We start from the raw sequence: 8,331 nt of genomic DNA, 5'->3' as shown, positions 1-8,331 counted from the left end.
AGAAGAGGAGATGGGCGAATGCTGGGGTCTGTGTGTGTCTGACGCTTTCAGGTCAATGCATGGGTATTAAGTGCCCTAGGTAAACTTTACAGCCTTGTGCCCTCTTCTCACCACATACAATTAAAAATTAATTTATAATGACAGATTTTACGTGAGAAAGGACATTCATAAACTTCTGAGGTAAAAAAATCAAAACTTATATTATTTTTACTGCACTTGCACTGCTGGGGTGCCAACCAGAAAACCTGCAAAGACAACACTTGGAAGCCATATGGTATTAGGCATATTGTAAAATGCATTCAATGTAGGTTTGGCCCTCAGAAAATGTTACACCAGGCTCTAATACATCAATACACCTCCTATTAGGAAAACAGAACTAGCCAGGCTGCTATAGATCCCTACACACAAACTACATGCCACCAGAATACCTCCCCTCAGTTTCACATGAGAATACAGACTGCCATTAGCAATGGTAACATGGAATAGACTTAGTTTTTGGGTACTTGCCAGGTTCTTATGGCCTGGATTGGCCACTGTTGGAAACAGGATGCTGGGCTTGATGGACCCTTGGTCTGACCCAGTATGGCATTTTCTTATGTTCTTATGACCCTCACTAAATGCAGAATAAAGTGACCATAAAGTATAAACAGGAATATGTGGACAGAAACAGAACTGGAAATCACAAGAAGCCAGAATCTGTATGCAATGCAACAATGGAAATACAAAATACCATCATTCCTCATAAAACAATAATACAATTTTAAAAAATATAACACATCAATCATAATAGTAAAACAATAAAATAGAAAGAGTGAGTATTTCAAAACAGCTGATGAACAAATTATTCAATAATTAAACAGAAGAAAATGTTTAGAAAGTTCTCTGTACCTAGGCTCTTTTGATTTTAAGTCACCCTGAGATTGTCCAGGATTGGGGGAGGGAGCCACACAAAATTTATCCGCCCTCTCACATATGCACATTTTCCCAATTCCTCTCTCATACACATACCCATGCATACATGTCCTGTTGAGAAAACACAACAAAGAAGCAGGCCGATACAGTGAAGTGTGCTCCGGCGGAGCGCACTTTTAGCCCACGTTTGGCCGCTCGTTTTCGACGCACTATTTTGCCCCTTATACAGTAAGGGGCAAAAACACGTCGCCAACTCCCCCAAAACTAATAGCGCCCGCAACAAAATCAGAACATTGCAGTAGGATTCACAATGGAGTCGAAACTGCACTGCTGGTGAAACACTGGCGTGAGTGTCAGCATTTGGTTGAGGACCTCCGTTTTTTTGTGATACAGGAGATTCGAAGCAGGCGAGATGGTGACGTGAATAAAATTTTGCAGGCAGAGCAGAGATGAATTTTCTCTTTGAGGACCTTGTTGCCGACTGGATTGAATGATAACATTGAATGGGTGGCGTGTTTTTAAATTCCTAAGTTCGGATCAGCTCTGACGTCCTTAAAAGAGTAATAGGGAGTGGAGTTTTGTTATTCCCTTTAAACCGCTTGAGAAACATGGCGGTAAAGCGCTGAAGGACTCGAGCGTCTTTATGATGTTGGTGGGGTAAGCTTTTCTTTCAACTCCTCATACATAGTTTTTTCTGATATTTTTTGGGGTGTGATTGATGAAGAATATGGGTTGTGTTTAATTTTTGTAGATAAAATGAGAAAAAGAAATATGCGAGAATTGGAAATGTAGCTCCTCTGTGGGAGATGTTTTGATAAAATGGAAATTGGGAATTGAGGTGTGTATTTTTATATGTGCGTCCATGGAATTTTGGCGCACATATAATGATTAAGAAATAATTTTTTCTATAAAAAGGTTTTTTGAAAAATGTGATGTGTAAATTTTGTTTTTTAAATGTATCATTATTGTAGGAAAAATATACATGGGAATATTTGGGAGGATTGTATTGAAGATATATGAGCAGTAGTGAATGTAATTATGCTCTCCTGAAGAAACCTGTGGGAAGGCGAAACATGTTGAGAGTATGAAAGTACTATAAGAACTTAGAAGTGAAGAGATTGTTATCATTGGTAACAACGAAATAAATTGCACTATGCCAGAGAAGATTATAACTGTTCTTGAGAGTATTTTTGAAAAAAGAAGAGAGTTTTTTCGTTGGTAACAAAGGAGAAAGAAATTTCAATACAAAAGAAAAGATCATAAATGTGTTTTTAAATATATATGTGTGGATGGAAGTATGAATGTTTTTTAAGTAGTATATGTTAGCTTTATATATGTATTCCCTTTGTATATTTGAAGTTAAAAAAGATTTTAAAAGATTTTCTAATATAATACTTTTTGATATTAAAATAAAGGTTTATAATGAATCATATGTCACTGTATGGTATATTTTGATTGATGGTGTGATATATTATTAATTGCCAGTGTATTAATTCTGACCAAAGCAAGATCAGGTCCAAAATGAAACAGGGCGACCTTTGTAGAAATAAACGATGCTTTTTCAAATGACATAAAAAAGAAAAGCTTTAAAACTACACAGTAGAGATATTTGCACCTGAAAATTGGCAAAAGTTTGCATTAAAAATGACATTGTGTCTTTATGTGATTATATCTTTGCTTCCAAATGCCTGTAAAGCCTCTTAATGCAAATCTCTTAAGTATATGCCGTGGGCCATGACGACTACTGGTCCAGTCAGGGCCTGAATCAAAGTATAGGTCAGGAGCACTGAGGAGTCAAAGCAGGCCTTATATTTATTTTGTAAAATTTGTCACATACTTTGCTGGCCCACAATAAGGTAGGCAAGCTCACGTTTTATTCCAAACTTTGCACTGGGACTTACCATCCAGGGATGTACTAATCCACAAAATTTCAGGCCCCTGAGAGGTGTTGGGCTGCAGCACCTGTACAAAATGGACATTTTAGATTGTGCAGAGCATGGTACTCAGAGGTGACCTCCATTCAACTGCATCTAGCTCTCCAACCTATGGAGATCCAAGTGAAAAATTTTGTTTCAGGCCCTAGAGAATATCCATGCAAACTTTTGTTCAATTTGGAGGAGTTTGAACATGGATCCCTGGTGCACTTGATATGAAATAACCCCTGTTTATCCTTTCCTCATAGGGGAACCATTCCAACCCCTTTATCATTTTGCTTGCCCTTCTGTGCACCTTCTCCAGTGCATCTATATCTTTTTTGAGGTGTGGGGACCAAAATTAAACAGTACTCAAGATGTGGTCTCACCATGGAGCGATACAGAGGCATTATGACATTCTCCATTATATTCACCATCCCCTTCCTAATAATTCCTAACATTCTGTTTGCTTTTTTAACTGCCACAAAACACTGAGCCGATGATTTCAATGTATTGTCCACTATGGCGCCTAGATCATTTTCCTGGGTGGTAAGTAAATGCCATTAGTAAATAATGTGATCCAATTATCTGGTGATATCAGCTACAGAAAGAACACATTCAGAACTTTGTTATCGCTTGTTCTCTGTGCACTAAGTATACAAAAAGATTTTTAATTAGTAAACTGAGAAGTTAAAAGCAGGAACTCACAGACAATTCAAGTTCTGAAAAGGATTTTCCTTTCTCAGGATCATTTCAGACTAATAATTGACCAGAGGTAGTCTGGGTCGTAGGAATCTGAGATTTAATTACTCACATTTTCCAAATCTAAGCTCAAGGAAAGTTACAATTCAGATATTGTAGTTATTTCCCTACCCGAGAGGCTTTACAGTCTAAATTATACCTGAGACAATGGAGAATGAAGTGATTGGCTCGAGATCACAAGGAATATCTGTGAAAGAATCAGGATTTTAACCCTAGCTACTTGGGTTAGCAGCTTGATGCTCTGACTACAAGGCTGCTGCTCTGCTCTGAGATATTATCTTCTTTCATCCAAACTAAGGCCTGGGTCCCGTTTAGCAATAAAATCCTTACTGATCAGGGCTGATATTTTCTGCTGAACAGACCCTATGTAATTGTAATAACAGGAGCAAATCAGTGTTGACAGAATGAGTTCACCTGCCTTAACAGAACAAATACTGTTTCGATCATATTCCTTCCACGCAAGCATATAGACAACAAACAACTTCTGCATACCAGGTGCTGGGCTTTCTCAGTTTCTTGTGGTAACATGCGTAAATATGTTGGGGTTCTTCTTACAAAACGAAATACATTTAAAAAAAAAAAAAAAAGACATATTGCAGCATGATTTGACTTGCTGCTACCACTTCCTCAAAAGGAGGAAACAATGCACTATTTCACTTGGAACAGCATAACATTAGTTCACGGGTTTGTGTGAGAGAGAGAGAGAAAGAGAGAACACACAAAGTACATCTGAAAATTAGCTTGTTAAGCTTTTTTTTCTTCATGGTCAGAGACGCCTAAGAAGAATCAGAAAGGTAAGAGTGCTTTTGTGTGGTCTTTCTGTAACATACAGTGCTGAAGCACTCCTGCTGATACCGGGTGTCTCCTATCTGCACACCAGATCTGGAGAACGGGGCTGAGCAGCAGAGAAGGCAGTAAATGAGCCACTATTTCTTCATCCTTTTCAGTATCTGAGAAGAAAGCGACAAGATGTTAGCGACTAGAATATTCCGTTTAACAAAATTATAGCCAAAGTGAATCTTGTTAAAACAGAGCTGTTGTAGACACCCTTACCTTGTGAAAGATTAGAAATGTTTTGCAATTTTTTTTTTCATTTGTCCAAAAAAGATTGATGTTTCAACAGAACTGCAGCACTTCCTGTGAACGGAAACTGTAGTGAACTAACCAAATGTAACTGCCTTTCCAGAGAAACTGAACAAAAAGGTATTATTAAAGCATTGTTGACCTGCGAATTATCCAGCGGCTCTCAGCAGGTTTTCCCTCCCTGTGTCAGCTCTGATGTTTCTGTGTTCTACCTCTAGCTGCAGTAAAGAGACCCCCACACACACAAAAACAAGCAGGGTAGAAACTCGCACATCAGAACCAGCACACAGTGTGGTTTGAAAGACCCCATCTGCCTTTGCCACATGCAAAGTGCTGGGTTAGAAATTAGGATGGAACCGGACAGGAAACACCATACGGTGCCACTTAGCAAAGTTTTGCTCAGCACACTAAAATGACTTCAGTTTTGCACTGGCATCCCCCACCCCGCTGGAAGTGCTGAGATAGTTCTCATTCCTCGAGTGGAATCAAATTTTACATTGAAGCAAAACTCTGATAAATCTCACCTCTCTTGGTTACCTCCATTTTATAAGAAAGTTTTTCTCCAATGGCTGCAGCAAAGGTTTGTTTTTTTTTTTTTTTTTTGTCAATATGCCCTTTCTGATCTGTTTTTAAAACTGTTCTGTTGTAGACATTAGAAAATGAAATTGTGTGGAGCCAAAAGGTAGTGATATGGTGTGAGAAAATTCTACGGAAAGCATAACTTATTTCCTGCTGCAGCAGTTTTTCTAGCGGTGAATCAGACTCATTTTTTTTCCTTCATATTCTTTGGGATTTGAGTCACCCAAATTTGAAACTTTAGAAAATTTTCAGAGACAAAAAAAATCTTTGCCAACTTTAGTCAACCAAAATATTCAAATTCTACATTTATAAAATGTGTGTTTAGATGCCCTGCATATTTCAGGAAAACAAAACAACCCCCCTTTGTGCATGTTTTTATACTAGCCCCTGCTCTGTATCACATAATAAATTGCCAGCCTCTTAACAATATGCGTGAGCCTCATCATCCCATTTTTTGGACTAAAATATCACTGTACTACATTACCAACTTGAATTGGGCGGAGGAAGTGCTCTGAGCATGTTCAACCACAATACCAGTTCAGACTATGGCAAGGAGCTAGAAACACCTGCCACCACACTGAATGTTTACAATAATACACTCAGAAAAACACTACATGGCCCTAACTTCATGGTAAGCAATGGGAAAACAAGGATAAATAGAAATCCTTTATTTATTCTGAAAAAAAAATTCTTTATTTATAAGGAAAGAATGCTAAAGTCAGAAAAATCAGTCATTTTAAAAGGAAAATGTCAATGTAAATGTAACATATTATGATTGCAATTCTCAAAAGCCCATTTACCTGCATTAAGTGCACTTACAGGCTGATGCAATATCAGCGCATAAAATATGTGCATCCAAACTGGGCACACGTTTTCTGAACACGTGCACATCTACCTGTCCTGGGTGCTCGATGCAATAGGCAAATGAGCTGCCGTGCTAAAAGGGATGCGCAATGGGTACTTTGTGCGTCCCTAGTGCTCTGCAATCAGGTACCCAGGAGATGTGGCTGTGCATCTAGAACTGCCTGACCAGAGTTCCCGCCCCACCACTGGCAGGGCTGTTCCTGATTGGTCCTTTTCACTGATATTTGTCAGTGAAAGGACCAATCCCCTTTCGAGACAGCCTTCTGAAAGGGGATCAGTCCTTTCACTGACATGTGACAGCGAATGGACCAATTAGCAGGAAGTGAAGAAGGGAATAAATTAATATTAAGTGCCCAACACTTAATATTAATGTATTCATTCCTGCACTCACTGCCAGACCTTGGTGATGCTGCTTTCTGTGGTTTCCCTATGAGGAATTTATATGTGATGAGTGCTTTTAACTACACACTTGTCTGGGTGTGTGTTTTGGACGTGCTAATCCCCTTATTGCATGAGGGGTTTTGGACCCGTGTCTAAAACACACAGCCAAGCACGTGTAATGCTGTATGATCAGCCAAGCGCACTATATTGCATTGGCCTCTTAATGCAGATAAAACCTTTTGACAGTTCAAAAGCACATATTGTAGCAATTTTCCCTTTGAAAACTGATGTAAAGTCTGCAGAAATTATCCACAGACTTTATACCATTGTGGGCAGTTACAAAATTACCTAAAAAACATGTTACTGGGTTAGTCCGGTGGATCAGCAGTAGCACTGCACGCAGCCATGAGGAAGGTCCCCAGTTCGATTCTGTTGCGACCACGACATGAGTTGTGGACCCTTGTCTCGAGTTGGGATTGACGCTACCTGGGAGGAGATTCCACCTCAGGTTCCCAACATCAGGAGGCGAGGCTGACGGACGACAGGGGCCGAAGATGGGCGCTTCAGCAATACCAACCCCATTCCCCGCAGGTTGAGCCCTTGAGTTCCAGGGGCCAGCTGGACTTAGGTGGACCCCTGTAACGCGCTCCGCCGAGTGCGGATCCAAAGTCCTGAGCTGGCAGCGGGCAAGAGGCGTGAGGTCCAATCCGAAGTCCTGGGCAGGCGGCGAGCAAGAGGCATGAGGTCCAATCTGAAGTCAAAAGCCAGGAAGATCCATCCGAGGAAGGGGAGCAGGAGCGAGGACCGGAGAGGAAGGCAGGAGCGGCACTAGGAGGACCGGAACACAGGAGACAGGAATAAGAGAACTGGGAGCAGGAACGCAGGGAAGAAGCACAGTACCAAAGCACAGCCAAGAAGACCGGTTGCCAAGTCAAGGAGGGATCGTAGAAGCAGGCTTAAATAGGCCTGAGCCAGTGAAGTCCTCAGGGAGGGGTCCCGGAAGTTCCTGCCACTGGCCCTTTAAGAGGCAGACCCAGCCGCGTGCACGCTTAAGGAGGAGGGCCGGCCGTTCGGAGGGCTATCGGCGTCCAGGATGCCGGGGACGGCCCGGTGCGCAGGAGAGTCGGGCCGATGGTCCTAGCGCGTCATAAGTCTTTGAATGTTGTCTTTGAATGTTGTGTTTCAAATATTGCACATTTCTTGTGTTTAAACATTATAATGGTTATATCCTGGCTATTAACATTGTTCCCACATCTATCTGCGGGGAACAATGTTAATAGCCAGGATATAACCACGGCAGAGTCGTGTCGGGGCATGTGCGGTACGTGGTGAATGCAACAGATTCTTAGGTTGAGTCTTCTGTTTGCCAGCTCGACTGGGGCTGGGAATGAATGCAACATTCTCAGCCCCTAAGGGAGAGATTCATGGTCATCGCTCAAGGGCAACACCTGCTAGCTGTATTCAGGTTTCATGTTTGCAGAGTTTCAGGAAGGAACCTTGGTGCATGGCCCCCAGACAATGACCAGACAAATGATGATGGGGGGATGGAGGACATTCAATAAGAGAAAAATGAAGGCTCATGGTGCCAAGATCCCACCCCTGGTTCGGACTGAACTGGAAGTACAAAGGAGCAGGAGGAAACTACAGGATCCAAAGGAAAGTGCTGCTAATGAACGTGTTAAAAATGTACATTAGCACATGATTTTCACGCAAAGACTTAATTATACCTCTTAACAGCAACATTAATGCAAACTGCAAAATATTTAAATGAGCTCATTTGCATTTTTGCAGTTTTATCGGCTTATTTAAATATTTAATACATTTTATTACATTGAGG

General features: G+C 41.0%; 1 protein-coding gene across 1 annotated transcript in view; it reads left to right on the top strand.

Annotated features, from left to right (window-relative positions):
* The first annotated feature begins 4,258 nt into the window (after positions 1 to 4,258).
* The window catches only part of APBB1IP (amyloid beta precursor protein binding family B member 1 interacting protein), a 281,248-nt gene continuing 277,175 nt past the window's right edge, over positions 4,259 to 8,331 (top strand). The window contains exon 1 of the mRNA XM_029588668.1: positions 4,259 to 4,381. The gene's annotated coding sequence lies outside the window, so the exon portion shown is untranslated. The remainder of the gene's footprint in view (positions 4,382 to 8,331) is intronic.

This window comes from Rhinatrema bivittatum, chromosome 2, assembly GCF_901001135.1.
Source record: "Rhinatrema bivittatum chromosome 2, aRhiBiv1.1, whole genome shotgun sequence".
NCBI lineage: Eukaryota > Metazoa > Chordata > Amphibia > Gymnophiona > Rhinatrematidae > Rhinatrema > Rhinatrema bivittatum.
The sequence above is the reverse complement of the archived record's forward strand: the minus strand, read 5'-3'. Positions and strand labels throughout refer to the sequence as shown.